Source organism: Boleophthalmus pectinirostris, unplaced genomic scaffold, assembly GCF_026225935.1.
Source record: "Boleophthalmus pectinirostris isolate CB_2022bp ecotype Guang Dong unplaced genomic scaffold, ASM2622593v1 HiC_scaffold_16, whole genome shotgun sequence".
Taxonomy (NCBI): domain Eukaryota; kingdom Metazoa; phylum Chordata; class Actinopteri; order Gobiiformes; family Gobiidae; genus Boleophthalmus; species Boleophthalmus pectinirostris.
This window is the reverse complement of record NW_026571095.1, coordinates 26,913,318-26,929,478: the sequence shown is the minus strand read 5'-3', so window position 1 is coordinate 26,929,478 and position 16,161 is coordinate 26,913,318. Positions and strand designations below refer to the sequence as shown.

Here is a 16,161-nt window from a genome sequence, read left to right as displayed (position 1 = left end):
CCCTGCTGAGCCGTGCCTTTATTAATAACAACGTGTCTGGTTTTTGGAGGACGCTCTACGGCCCAGTGCATCAGGCAGCCTATAAAAGCAACCTGCCTCCTACGCCCAGGGCTGCTCGTCTGGCTCCACTCCCCCTGGTCACATCATCAGCCGATTGCCACAATGCACTTTAGCTCTATATGAACATATTTATAGTAACTTAGCGAGCTTAAACCTTTGCCATAGCTGCATCTGTAAACAGTTTCCTCTGTAAATAACAAAATGTCTTATTAAACCTTCACACAGTTTTCAAGTGCATGGGATTTTTGTATTAGCACTTGGGGTGTGCAAAAATATTAAAATATCGCTTCTTTATAATGTGCTGATACAGTATCGATATCATGGGCTGCTGTATCGATATATCACCAGAGTATTTTTTGGTATACTTTTATAAAATTATTTTGTTACAGCGCTACAGTTTTGTTGCTTGTTTCGAGGAAGAAAACTCGTTTATGCGACACATTTGACATTTTCACTGTTTTGATGATTAAAATGTTTGTGCTTCATATAAACTTTGCACAAAAAGTGGTTTAACAAAGACTTTTAGTGTCACAGACATGATTTAGCCTTTATGTTTTATTGATTGAATCGATTTGAAATGAATCGTATCGAATCAAAAGCTGACTGTATTGAGATATGTATCGTATCGTGGCCCATGTATCGAGGTATGTATCGTATCAGCAACTTCTTAATGATACAAAGCCCTAATTAGCACTTTGTATTTAAAGGTGCACTGTGTAACTTTTCTGGTGGAGGATCTTTTCTCCATGGAGACTTTATTGCTTTGTCTGGAGTGTTTCACAGTATGGTATTAAACCTTTCTATCTTCTATCTGCATGGAGACCAAACCAGACCAAGTTACAGGTCAGATCTGTGGAGAAGCCTAATCGCAGTCAGAATATCTGTTTTTCTAGGTATTTTTGTGCCATTTTGTGAGTGTTTATGTCTTGTTTTAAGACCCACTTCTCTGGCTTCGAAGTTGTGTGGTCCTCTGTGTCTTTTATTTGTTTTATTTATGTATTTTAGTTTATTCGTTGTTTTATTATTTTTAGCTTTATGCATTTTAACACTTTTTATTTATTATTTTTAATTATGATTTACTGCCTTTTATTTATGATTTACAGTTTTTTATTTTATTTTATTATTATTTTATTTGTCTATGCAGCACTTTGGAAACATGTAAAAAAAAGTGGTTTCGATTAGACATTTTATTTCACCTTGTGATGTCATGTAGTGGTAGTTTTCAAGTTAAAAGCTAGTTTTTATCTTTAGTTCAGTAGAGATTGGCAATTCCAGGGCTGAAATTATCAAAATTATTCTAGTGAAAGTGTATGAAATCCAAAAACTTTCTGTATTGACTGTATGACATCAAGTATTTTCAGTTCAGTTTGAGAGAAGAACCAAACCTCAGCCTAAATATGCAGCACTTGTTTGTTGTTGTTTGTAACGTGTGAATGAAACAAAACACAACTTCATGTACATTTGTGATGAGTATAGATCAGAAAACAGTGTAATATGGGCCCTTTAAGAGATTTGATAACTGTCCCAAATCAAACTGCGATTTCGATTACAATACACGGTGCAGCCCTAAATGCCCTGATGTGCGTCTTCTGTTTTCCTGGTGTAATTAGTTGTAACCCACACGTCAGTACAAGCCTGCGAGCCCTCTCTGTCTTAAACCTGACACCTGACTGCAGCAGAGATGAACCCTGGGCCAAGCTAACTACCAGCAAAAGTTTAGACTCACCCCTACTTTTTCTGTGTTTGGTTCATATTGACAACATTATGAACAAAATTTTATTTTTAATCACTGTAAAAACTATAGATAACAACACTGAAAACAAAACTGAAGTGTCTGACAAAATAAATATGTTAATGAATCGTCTAAATCTGCGACTCATCAAAATAGCCTCCTTTAGCTTTAATAACTGCTTGACAAATTCGAGGCATTCGGTCAATCAGGGACATGAGATAGTCACTTGAAATTTTCCGCCATTCCTCCACCAGCATCTCATAAAGGTTTGCAGCACTTGTGGGTTGCTTGTTCTTGACATTTCTGTCCAATTCATCCCATGCAAGTTCGATGGGGTTAAGGTCAGGGGATTGAGCTGGCCAAGTCATTACCCTTAGCTTCCCCTCATCTTCTTTCTTGGCCAGATACCTCTGACACAGTTTAGAGGTGTGTTTTGGATCATTGTCTTGTTGTAGTGTAAATGGCTGGCCCACTAAACGCAGCCCAGAGGGAATGGCATGCCTCTGTAAGATACTGTGGTATCCATGCTGATTTAGAATTCCTGTTACTTTGTGCAGATCACCAGTCTGACCCCCTGCAAAACAGCCCCAGACCATGACGCTACCTCCACCATGCTTTACTGTGGGGACAACACATGCAGGATTCAAACGCTCTCCAACCCTACGTCGAACAAACTTGCGCCGCTTTGATCCAAAAATTTCGAACTTTGATTCGTCTGTAAACAGAACTGTTTTCCATTCTTCTACAGTCCAATCCTTATGTTCTCTTGCCCACTGAAGTCTCTTTTTTATGTTCTGCTTTCTTAGGAGTGGTTTTCTGGCTGCTACCCTGCCGTTCAGACCAGATTCTCGCAGTCTACGCCGCACAGTATCCACTGACACATTATTGCTCCTAGTAGAGTTTAGCTGAGCTCTTATCTCTGGGGCTGTCTTTTGTCTATTTCGAAGGCTGGTAACTCTGATGAACTTATCTTCAGCTTTAGATGTGACTCTGCTTCTACCAGAACGAAATCGGTCTTCATGTGAACCTGTTTCTTCATATCTCTTTAATGTTTTTGCAACTCCACTTTGTGAGACTTTAACTTTCTGGGCAATTTGTCTTGTAGAATAGCCTTCTTTTTTCAAAACCTGAATTTCAATCCTTTTTTCTTTACTTATCTGAGGTTTTCTGGCCATTTTCGTACTACTTCAGATTCAGATAATTTTCAAATTAGCTAAACATATGCTTCTTTCTAGAAATTATCAGTCTTTCATATAAACTCAAAAAAGCCACACACAATATTTGTGAGACATGAAACCCTTTAGAAAGATATTTTGAGTGTTTTAACCAAACAAAAGATAGGGTAATGTTGCTAGCTAAACTTTCCAGAAATGCGTTCATGCAAAATGCTTAGAAATATCCCTACCTGAACATTATACTTGCTTAAATTGTGTTATTAGTATACTTATGAATGTTCTAGCAATAAATGTACATGTAAATAACTAAAGTTAACTCTTAATTGGGCTGTTCTGACACAAATACAGGAAAATTAGGAGCGAGTCCAAACTTTTGCTTGGTAGTGTAATAACACTGCTAATCAGTTTGTACAGAGCATTACGTAATGGCCCAGTGACACTAAGCGCTCCACTACGGCCCCGGGCGTGTGAGCCAGACCCATTTTAGGCTCCAGCACTTATGATAACGCACATGACAGCAGTGAGGAGGCTAAGGCTTAAGAAAACAACACAGAGAGGAGGAGGGGAGGAAAGGAGAGGAGAGGAGGAGAGGACATCTGTGCTCAAAGCTATTAGTATTGACGATAAGAAGTGAACAGGTTTTTACAGGTTACGGTAATGGGATGGGCGATGCAAGTATTTTAAATTACTTTCTTTAAAGGGACTATTTTGTACCATTTCTGATCTATGTTATAATGTTGTTTCCTCATCACAAACAAACCTGAAGTTGTGCTTTGTTTCATTCACACTTTTAACACACAAATTCTGCTTATTTAAGAAAACACTGTTCCACCTTGTGATGTCATGTGGTAATACAGGAAGTGCTCCATTGTGTTTTTAAACTAAATAAAGCTTCACTAGAATCATTAGGATGATTTCAGCTCTGGAATTGCCAGTCTCTACTGAACAAAGGTTACAGTTACACTGAAACAAATCATTTTATCACAGTGTCAGAAACGATTTGCGCCAATTAAAGCCTTCCCTCCACACGGTAACGCGAAACCGCCTGACTAGGCTGGCGTCACGTCGTCACAATGCCACAATGTCACGTAGGTGGTAAAAACAAGGAGCACCGTGTCTGAAGTTGCAGCAGCCGATTTCGAGCCGAGGAAGATGGCAAGCGTGAAAACAGTCTTTTCTACAAGCAAGTAGTTCAAGCTACACTGTTTCCTGTTTGTCTATGGTTTGTTTAAACTGTTTTCCACAATAGTGTCACATGACCGATGTGACGAACCCAGCGAATCAGGAAGGTGCAAGTCAGAGTGACGTGGTCCAATAAGGACGGCAACTAGAGCTCCTACGTCAGCGTATCAACGTTTTCAGGCGTCCACACAGTGATTGATCAGTTCCATACTCAGATGAATTCATGGGAGATGGCAGCACCAGATCGTTCTGTCTCTGGAGCCGTTTTCCATCGGATTAGTGTGGACGAACACTGTATCCCCAACGAAAACGACTCAAATACGTACTAGTGTGGATGGGACCTGAATGTAAAATGTACTATATGTATTATATGACATCACAAGGTGGAACAGAGCATTTTGAGCTTTGGAGATGTAGACAGACCTTGTGAATGAAACAAAACATAACTCCAGATATGTTTTTAGAAAGGCAACAGCAGCTCACAAGAGTCAATTTTGGGTAATAATGGAATACAGAGGAAATGTATTTATCTGGGTTATAAATTCATGTTTTCACTCATTTAGTCTGCTGAAAAAGACATCACATTTTTTTTTTTTTTTTTTTCATATCGGTGCTAAATATTGGAGCAGTACTGATCTCTTATAGCTCAGGGGTCTCCAACCTGTAGTTCGGGACCTACCAGTAGCTCTCTACCCCCTTCCAACTAGCTCGCCAAGGGATTTCTGAATTATGTGTATTGGGCTGAATAAGACAAATTTGACTGATTAAATGCCTTTTACCACTGTACATATGTCAGTTTGATGTCTAACTTTGAGCACTAATACATGGATAATGGTTTATGTTTTATAGGCGTTTAACTGTATCTCATCTAAGGCTCGCTGTGGCTCTTATATTCACTCAATTTCTTGTAGCATTTTCATTTTGTAAAAGTAGCTCACCAGAGGAAAAAGGCTGAAGATCCCTGTTATAGCTGATACCATCCTGATCAAGATGCCACTTCAGCTTCATTGCTCATATCATGCTCATAAAAATAACCCCCCACGTCACGGATACAGATCTAACCACTTCCATCTCGAGCATAATGTTGCTGTAGCCCAGTATCCTGCACTGCTTTTAAACTGATAACTTGGCGATAACATATTTTCACACATTTTGCAACAGGAGAATATTTGTGAACTAAAACCGAAACCCTTAACTTCCTCTAAAGACAGCTGAGTTACATAAACTTCCTTATACTATGCTGTGGTGGTGGCTTAAATAAGGTTCAAGAATCATTTAAGGATGTAACTTTTTGTTTGGGGGTCCATCACCTGCTTGTTACTATGGAGATGTCATTGCTCTGCCTGGAAAGTTCCACAGTATGACATTAAACAGCTCTACCTTATATATATTCAATTACAGGTGGTTTTATAGCTCAAAAATACTTCGAAAAAACAACATTCTGACTATGAGCTGACTCGCCTTTCCACAGATCTGGCCTATAACTTGGTCTGGTTTGGTGTCCATGGAGATAGAAAGGTTTAAAATCATACTGTGAGACATTCCAGACAAAGCAATCCCACTCCTCCCTAAGGAATCGGGAATAGTCCACACATGGAAACTCTTGTGTTCTCAATAAAAAGTCCAACAACTATTTCAGGATTTGATTTGACATATTTCAACGAAAAAGTGATTGTGAATGATTTTTGAACAAATTCTGTCGCTTTTTAAGTTTCTTGTGTTTCACAGCTGCTCTCCAAATTATGTTCACAGCAAACAGGCACGGAAATAATTCATATTTCTTCCCAGAATCAACAGTTACAGATGCTACAGGATATGACACAAGAAAAAAATTATTCAAAATATGATTTCATAGTAAACTTCTGGTAGCAAATGAGGATACAGCGAGAACATCCTCCCTCTCCCGGGCACAGCAGTTACCCGTGTGGCGCCCAAGAGAAAGAGGCGTCCGGAGGGAGGAGGGGGACGTTCACACCGACAGAATGGGACGCTCGAGCTTGGACTTTCAAGCCAGGAGGACACTCGAGCCGGTATTCGACACAATGCAGATTAAAGTCATATTCTCTGTGCATTCTCCCCCCCCTTTCCTCATGTCTTCAGGCCGGACATCTGTCTCACACTGTAACAGGAGACGATCCCCAAATTGGACACTGCTCAGGGACACCTCAGGGCCGGGCCGGGCCTCTGAGGTCATTAATTGTGCTACTGAACCCCATTAGTGACATTAGTGTGACTGCAGAGCCATCTATTGCTACTTTACAGTGACATCGCACTGAGGGTGTTCTACATGTACTTTCTTTTTCGGACTATGCACTTTTTTTCATGATTTGGGTGGTTCTGCGACTTATACTCTGGTGCGACTTATATATTAAAATTTTCACACTGACAGCCGCGAGAGGCTGTGTGTCAGTATCTGCTGCTACTATTACTCCTGTACCACTGTCACTTCACTCTACTGCGCATGTCTCCTGTATACAAAAGCCGCTGTCTTGCTGCAAATACTGAAACGTGCAGCCGAAAACGGTAATCGAGCAGCAGAAAGAAAGTTTGAAGTGAGCAAGAAAGTTGTGAGGGACTGGCAGAAAGCAGGGATGGAAAACACAGCTTCACGGGTGTGCCATGCAACTTTCCTAGAAGTCACTGGATGAATCGCCAAAGCCTGAACTTCAGTGACAACGAAACCATCCTACGCAGAAGAGGAAGCGGCGCTCTGTTTACCTCATGGATCTATGGTTTATCTCCGGAGGTTGCACAGGAGTGACACCGAGGATGAAGAATTCTATGGATTTGGTGATTTGGAGTGAGATTGTGAGTTTGGTAAACTTATGTTCTGTTGTTTATGCTATAATTATCTGAATAACTGTTCACATGTTACGTTAACATATTAAGGCCTATTTAGCCTCTATTTTATTGTTATTACTATAATTTGACTTTCAAGATGAAATGTCAGTTCCTGGTCTCTGATTTTATAAAATACATTTCCCCAAAAAATGCAACTTATAGTCTGGTGCGACTTATACTACGGAAAATACGGGATCTTTAACGGTGGAATGTTTAGGAGTTACCATGATGACACACTGACAAAATGTTTAACCTCCTCCCAAAAGGAAAAAAAAAATAACTAAATGGATTTAATACGAGAGTTCATGGAACCTAAAGTTCAGATTAAACTTTACTAAAGCCTACCCAACCCCAGGGAATGTTGATGCAGTGTTTTCCCTTAATATAGAAGACTATGATGTCCCCCATAGTCTAATTTTCACCCCTATAGTGCAAAAAATTAGCAAAAAAAATTCATTAAAACAAATAATGCTTTATGCTTGTAGTGTTATCATGAACATATAGCATCTGTAATCTGTCATTTTGTTCATTAGGGACAATAAGTAACATTTATACACCAAAATATTGTATTATTATTCAAATATTTAGCACTTGTACCACCATAATCTTGTGAGAAACTCTGGTTGTCGACAGCTGCAAAGTATCAATAACCAGGAGGAAGTGTACAATCTGGTGACTGCTTCTGTTTAATATTGATTTTCTACAGTCCCAACTCAACAGGAAGGATAAGAGAGGCTTTTTACAACAAATGTGACCCAGAGTGCAATGTCCTCTGACCTATTTAATACTCCCTCCAATAAAATGTACTGCAGTAGACCTTGTTTTTATTGATACTTTGCAGCTGAGATCATCAACATTCCCTGGGGGTGTGGGTCTGTGACTCAAGTTAAAATTTTAATCCGAGTTTTAATTGACCAGAAAGCACTATATTATCTGTTAAAAGAGTCTCTTGCACATATAATATCACAGTCACAAGCTAGACAGTATTAGTCAACAGTTTTTTGCTTAGTCACTCACATTTTTATGGTGAAAATCAAACACTTAAACAGAAAAATTAACGCTTGTGTTGATAGTATTGACTCCCGAAAATGTTAAATCCATTTTGTATTTTGTGTGAGTTTTCAGACTAATTTTTTTTTTGCTAGTTATTGCTATTGCGGGCATTGTGTCACCATGGTAACTGCTAAACACTCCTCCATAGACATAAATGAAGAACAGTTTTCCATAAATATACAAAAGCATGATACAAAACAACACACTACAACAAACTTCACAAACCTGAGGCAGTGTGGAGTAGTTTCATTTTTGCGAAATGCATGCCGATTGTGATAGCGCTCAGAAACAAAAGTGAAACTTACTGAGCTTACGTTGTTTTTGGCAAACAATAAAAGGTAAAGGTGAACTGCATCTTCATGTACCAGGCTATGAAAAAGGATCCAAAACAAAACCATGCTGTGGATTACATTAGAGTGACAAAACTTTCAAAATAAAAAACTGGGACATCCCCGGTTTGTGGTGGTTGGTAATAATAAAATTGTTAAACGAGTGCGTAATTAAGGAACATTTTTCTGCAGTATGGCTAAATGTATGACTATATGACTGTATGACTATCTTAGTATAGTCACATTTTCTTTGTGTTTTGGTCATTTTTAATCAGCTTTTCTATATTTTTCCTAAATAAATGACAATTTATGCCTCTCCTTAGTGTTGGCAGGGATCAGATTGGTCAAAAATAAGGACTTCTGGGACATTTCTTGTATAAAACTGGGACAAATCAGTGGTTTTGGATATATCTGCTGGTACATGGGACACAGGGCTCCAAACTGGGACTGTCCTGGGTAAATAGGGACATATGGTGATCACCCTAGATTACATGACAAACTGATGGCTCAAAATGAAATACAGATTAGATAATATGGCCAAAAATACTATTAGATTATACTTGATGGATAGAAAGTCTGACATGAGGTCATGCAGTGGTCTATAAGAAGAATGTTATACCAAACACAGCAGCCAAAAAGACATATACAGAACCTAAAGACAGATCCATTTTAGCTCTATGTTATGGAAACTCCAGAGCGACACATGCTGCAGGTGAATACATCTCCTTTTAACACTGCACAGTCCTGCTTCAGTTCAACTAATTCAAACAAACCAGATCTGTTTTGTAGCATAGAGTTGGACCAGGACGTGGTTTGGAGCATACTTCAGTGAAAGAGATGCAGCCACCAGTGTGTGATAGAAAGCAGGCAGAGACACAAGCCTAAGTATGGATGTGGACTGGACGAGTAGTGTACGAGTTTCTGTTTGAGCTACAGAGGGATTATGAGGTTGATGATGTTTTAAAGCAGAAGTGTCAAAGTCAGATTCACAGAGAGCCAAAATTAAAACGGGACTAAATCGAGGGCCAAACTAAATATTTATTGACACTGAACCCACAACAAGCATAATATAAAATAATAACAACATTTTAAATAAATAATGTCTCTATAGGCTATGTGTAGCTTTTGAACTCCTTTTAAATAATTTTTTTTGTAAAGCATTCTGGGATTTGTAGTATCAGCGGTGCATGTGCCATACCGGTGAGGCAGCAGGCGAGCCAGCTCTAATACATATTTGAAATGATCTTGCGGGCCAAATATAATTACATCACGGGCCAAATTTGGTCCCCGGGCCTGAGTTTGACATGTCTGTTTTAAAGTGTCCATATTACTCTGTTTTCCGATGTTACAATGTTGTTTCCTTATCAAAAACATACCTCATTCACAGATTCAACACACAAATCCTGCATATTTAGGTTGTGTTTTTCTCTCAAACTGAACTCTGCACAACTTTATTAGAATCTCTTGGATAATTTCAGACATGGAGTTGCCAATCTCTGCTCAACAAAACATAAAAGGAAGTTGTTAACGTAAATTAGAGGTCTGCGCAGGACAGAATTTTCAGTCCCGCTCCCGCCTGCGCCCGCAAAGATTTGTAATTTTCATTCCCGCTCCCACCCGCATCTGCGATATTTTGTCCCACTCCCGCCCGCAAATGGGGCCGTTTGCTTTCTTAAGCTCTATCAAGCATGGAGAAGAAGAAGAAGAAGAAGAAGAAATTGTATAAAATGTGAGTGAGATTAGACCACGTCCGTAAATTTGGGCTGCTTAAAATGTTTTTCTTAATGCCAAATAAAATATCCAGCACAAATTATGCATGATAGGCAAATATTCGTCATTTTTATTTTTGACTTAACACTCATATTTAGTTTGCGGGACTGCAGTTTATCATCCCATCCGTGCCCGCAATGAGCTTTCAAAACGTGTCCCACACCGCACTGTTTTGCGTCGGGTCCCGCATTTTGAGCATTTTGAGCTTTGGAGATGTAGACAGACTAATAATAGTATTTTTTCGATGAGGTAACAACATTCCTACCTGATTAAAAGCTCACAAAAAATCCCTAGAAGAGCAAAGAAAGTGTACAGACGATAAGTACAGACCCCTAAAAACATTTTTCTATCTTATGTTGAACGAACTACAACTGAACTGTGAATTAAATAATCCCAAAATAATCTTTTTGATCCACAGTTGGAGAACCACTGACGTAAAAGCACAAAATACCTGACCAAAAAACGCTCTACCTCTGGCCTTGGTGTTGACTCAAGCAAATCCGAGAGGCTTCCTTTTCAATCCTTACGTAAGACCGAGCATATATATACTTTTAAACATCTGCTATACCATTTCAGAACTTCTTATTTAACATCAGTACAATGGTCCCTTTGACTTCATTGTTGCTACATTTTTCCATGCCTCTCTCCAGGCTCGAGCAGAATTCAGAGGAGCCCGGCCGGTCACATGAAGGTGAGTCTTTTTTCTACGGAGGACGCAGTAAATCGAGTCGGCGTTTACATTCTTAACATGACTGTCTCTGGGGCTGGGAGATGTTAAAGGGTTACAAAGGACCCGAGGCTGTCCACACGGTACAACAGACGCAGTGTAAATGTGCGGTATGGCGGGATGCCTTTTTTGGGTAAGGATAGCAAAAAAAAAAAAAGAAAAATACACCATAAGAAAAGTATTTATACATTAAGTACTATAGGTGCACTGTATCTGACTTGCATTTTTTCAATTACAGGTGTTTTATAGCTCAAACATACCATACTTTTCGGACTATAAGGCGCACCGGATTATAAGGCGCATTAAGCAAAACAAACAGACGACACTTGAGACTGATCCCTTAGCCCAGGCTTTCACAATCCATTGGCAAATCGTGGCGTAATTCGCCCGGCGTTGCCTCCCTGTCTTGGTGAATGTGTATTATGAATGTGAATGTGGGTGGATAATTTAAATTTGGATTTTTATTTTCTACAAGGAGGACTCAAATATACACTGAGTAATAATGTGTTTAATGCAGCTTTACGCACATTTGTTTACGTTTTACAGAGACGAATCTTAAAACCACATGGCTCATTTGCAAAACTATACTTTACTTAACTTTACTAAACTATAAGCGCTGAAAAAAAAAAACAACAACTCGCTCGCTCTTACTCCGTGAGGCTCCTGACTATAGTAGCCGTAATGCTCCGACAATCCATCAAGCGGTGCGACTTCGTAGCTTACCAAAGTCATACTAAAACATTTTGACAGATTTTTGAGCACCGTGTACCACATAAAATCGGTTCGAGGTCAGTAAACACAACCAGAATTAATACATAAGGCACACTGTTGATTTTTCAAGAAAATTTAAGGATTTTAAGTGCGCCTTATAGTCCGAAAAATACGGTACCTTAAAAATGTGGATTCTTACTATGTGCAGGCTTGCTTCTCCATAGATCTGACCATTAACTTGTCTCCATTTTATTTGATTAGCAAGTTTATTTCCGAACTGTGGAATAAGCAAGTGGCGTACTCTCTACCAGCAAAATTACACAGTGCACCTTTTCGTAAAATCTCTCCATCAGGGCACATAACTTAAAAAAATAAATAAATTTAAAAAGCAAATCAGAAGCGGATCAATACTAAAACTAGTATCGAAACGAGATACTTATTTGAGCACATTAAAAAATCGATACCCAAGATGGAACCAACTGGAATGACTGAGGGATAACAGCTACAAAACCACATGGTAAATAAAAGAAAGTACTACAATGTAACAAAGTTTGCGTCTCAAAATAGCACTTATTTGCCTGGGGTTCAGAAACGCACTTCTCCAGCACATCACAAAGACATGAGTGTGGTCTCCAGACACCAGTGCATGCGCCTGAGTTCAGAAGGACGATTGTCTGATTGGTGGGTTAGACGACCAGAGACACACGGTCTGTCCGTATCAAAACAAATACGGCTGCTAATGAGGAAAAAAAGGAGGGGAAAAAAGGTTCTTAATGATACGTGACCGATGACCTCTTTCATTTCACATGCGTCACTGAAATAAACCAGACCAATAAGCGCTCTGAATAAAAAATGCAGAGATATCAGTCTGGACTTAAGTTGTAAAAAAACATATTCGTCGCGTTTTGAGACTGAAACTTAAATTGTGAGATGTTCATTTGTTCAAAAATACTTCCTGTGAATCGGGACGACTCTCCACAGATCTGAATTAAGGCTGTGCAAGTCGAATTTTGAACGCAATTTCAATTTGTGTGTCTATCGATCTCCAAACTCATACAATAAAGCTGAAATAAACTTTATTTGGGGATATTTTTTATATAAATATGTATATTTATTTTATTTTTAAATATAGAGATTGTAGAACAGCTGGATATATAGTTTATTTTGGAAGTAAATTGCTGAATAAATGAATTGTGTAAATAAAAAATAATCGTTTTATTGGCCAAAGTAATCATTTTTTCCATAATCGAGCAGCCCTAATCTAAATTGTAATAGTGCTGTATCCTGCTTGTGTCTAACAGTAAGCTGATCTGTCACGAGGAATATTCCAGATAAATCAATAATAATTCCATGGAGACCAGAAAGTAGTGACCCCTCTCTCAGCAAAGTTATGGAGTACATCTTTCAAGTGCCTATGACAGGTTAGACCAGTCATTTTACTAAAACACAGTTAAGATCATAATAATTACAATTTTGATCATTTCTTTTACATTTTTCACACAATTTTGGCAATCTTTAGGTTCAAATTTTTACTTCATGGTTTGACATCACTCTATTTAATAAATACAAATTCAAGAAAACAACTTTATTTTGTTGAAATGATGTTTTAAAAAAGAGTAAAGAGACAGAATTCTCCCTGGTGTGCTGTCACCAGTGTTTTCGAACTCTCTGATATTGGATTGGCATAAACTATTTATAGTAGTTAATAGTTACAATCCCACCAAGTCAGGCCAAAATTAGAGGATAAAAACCTGGCATATGCACTTTCAATGTTGTAGCATTTTGAAGTAAATAAAACTATTTATTGGCCTGAAAGCTGCTGAGTTACCGCTGGGGATTTTGCATGTATGAGCTGAGAGCCAGTCCGTAAATGAGCGTTATTATCCAGAGCTGCTTCTGGCAAATGTAATTACAAAAGTCCATTAGCACAGCTGACTGCATCCAAATGATGTTTATTTGATTAATCAAAATAGGGATCCATACCAAAGATTAGATTAGCCGGCTAACTTTATCTTATGGTAATATGTTTTCAATACGGTGGCTCACGTTACTCTATAGGCAGACGGTTACGAAGCCTGACCCTACACAGGAAACAACGCAGCTCCAATGTTTCTCATTTGGGAAGTGAAATTTAGTAAATAGATAATAAATAAACAATATGCATGTCACGAGTCAATATATCACGATATATCCTGATACTAAAACAAAGGAGGATATATTGTGATTACAATATACGATATTGTGATTTATCAATAATTACATACAATATTATGGTCGAGGACACATTCCCAAGAACAACAAAATTACAATTTACAGTAGTAAGAAGTAGTAATAGAATTTTAAAAACGGACTTAAAAAAAAAATGTTTTCGAAAGCATTTTGAATTGATACAAGAATTGCACAATGAAGTATCACGATATATCACTTAATCGATTTTTTTTACACCCCTAGTAAATAGCACAACATGGTAATTTGGTTAAAGGTGCATTGTGTAGCTTTTCTGGTGGAGAATTATTTCCATCATAATCCCAAAAATTCAAGTAAAAAACATGTTTCTTCATGTTGTCTGCACTGAAATGAATCATGGGATGATGTTTATAAGCTGTTACTACTATAAAAACATGCATTTAAGCAAAGAAATGTGTAATTCGATATATTGTGACAGCCCACGATATTATTGTGAGTCTTTTGACGATATGATATCACAATTTTTCGGTTATTGTTACATCCCTAGGTAGTAGTACTTTCTTTTATATTACCATGTGGTCTCATATCTGTGTAATCCCTCAGTGGTTCATGGGCGTATACTAGTCTATGTGCTCTTACACTTGTTCTGATACAGCTCAAAATCATTCTAAAGCTATTCAGGAAAGTTAATTTCTGTCCTGTGAATGTGAATTTTTAATATCAATACTTGCTCAAATGAGTACCTACTTTCAGTACCAGTTTTAGTATCAATTAGTATCTGATTTTCACTCTGGGTCGACTAAGGTTATCACAACTCCAAGGGGAACGCTGAAAACTACAGCCTGCTGCTCGTATTGACAGAGTAGTTTTTGCTCCGTCATGTTGTCATGTTATGAAAGAAAACAGTAATAACTCAAAATGACCTATATATAAACTTAAAATTAGGTTGTACATTGTTAATTAAGCTTCTATAAATAGGCAATGTCCTTCATTTGACAAGGCAAAGAAAAGCTAGGATAGTTTTTAATGCTCCTGTTCCATTCAAAGCATTGTGAAACATAATCCAAGGCTAAAAAACAACTGCAGCCACCGCTTACTGCGCATTTTAACAAACTGTCTAGTCAGATATGGCCTATAATAGCCGCTGCTACCTCATGACAAGGATGTAAAGGAGGATGCTACGAGGAGGACCTAAGCACCGGGTCTGCCCTAACCACGCCTACCGCAGTGCAGATCAAAAACAGCCGAGAATGTCGTCCAGCCCACGGGTTCATATGGCTCGTCTAACCCGCTACAAAACGCCAGCATAAACAAAGCCAGTGAATCATCTCTTTTCTTCCGCTATCAGACAATACAACGGGTTTAGGGTTACAACGAATCTTTAATACGCGTTCTGACAAATCACCATTCTGGGACAGTGAAAAGGGTGCCCGCTTAGTTTAGCCTACTCAAACCGGTTCGCTTCTATGGAAATCCAAGCTGGAAAAACGCGATCGCATCTTGGCAGTCCATTCAGCGACAAAACAACAACACTGAACCCCCCGAATTCCGCGACAACGCACGATTACGCACGACCGCACCAAAGAGACGAGTTGTTGCCTTCTCCTAACCGCGTCGCCTTTAGCACTTTTCGCTCCACTTGGATACAGCAGAGGTCTGTTTTAATGTTAATTGTCAGTCATTGGCCGCTGGCGATGTGGTTAGTTGAATAACAAGACGTGCGCGCGTAAAACAGACACGACGTAGATGGAACCGACGCGTAATTGCAAGTGATAGTGAAATAAAATGGCATAAAAACGTGTTAAATACCCTGAGAGTCGTCGCTGTGGTGGAGGTGGGATTCCTGACAGCGGTGATCAGCTCCTCTGCTGCAGTAGTTCCCCTCTCCGTGCTAACCCCTCAGCCTATCACGCTATGCTCCTCCGTGCGTCCGAGGAGAGGAGAATTGTGGGAGATCTGCACAGCCGGGCTATTATTTTAGCAGAAGCAGTAGCAGCAGCAGCAGCAGCAGCAGCAGAGGCTCAAGCAGGCAGAATCCAGCAGTCTCCTCCCCTCCCCATCAGACCGTCCCACACACGCACAGACAGCGGTGCAATTCAAGACACGAGGTTAGAAACTGGAGACAAATCAAATGTTTGCGCACGGCTAATGCTAAAGAAAACTGCTAAGTGAATGGACAATGTACTGGCATTGCTCAAGACAGAAACCACAGTGAAAAACTACTAGAAGTGGGGAGAATAGCCCGGCATTGTACTAAAGTAAGAGTAACATGACTTAAAATGTTATTACTCAAGTAGACGTGCGAAGTAGTGGTCCAAAGAAACCACTCAAGTAAGAATAAAAAAATATTAAACTCTTGTGGTTTCCTAAACTTTTTTTCTGGGGACCTGTATT

At 39.0% G+C, this 16,161-nt stretch overlaps 1 protein-coding gene across 2 annotated transcripts in view; it reads right to left on the bottom strand.

Annotated features, from left to right (window-relative positions):
• The window catches only part of LOC110174884 (band 4.1-like protein 3), a 141,596-nt gene extending 125,791 nt beyond the window's left edge, over positions 1-15,805 (bottom strand). For both annotated transcript variants that reach the window (XM_020940995.2, XM_020940996.2), the window contains exon 1: positions 15,577-15,805. The gene's annotated coding sequence lies outside the window, so the exon portion shown is untranslated. The remainder of the gene's footprint in view (positions 1-15,576) is intronic.
• Positions 15,806-16,161: the final 356 nt, after the last annotated feature.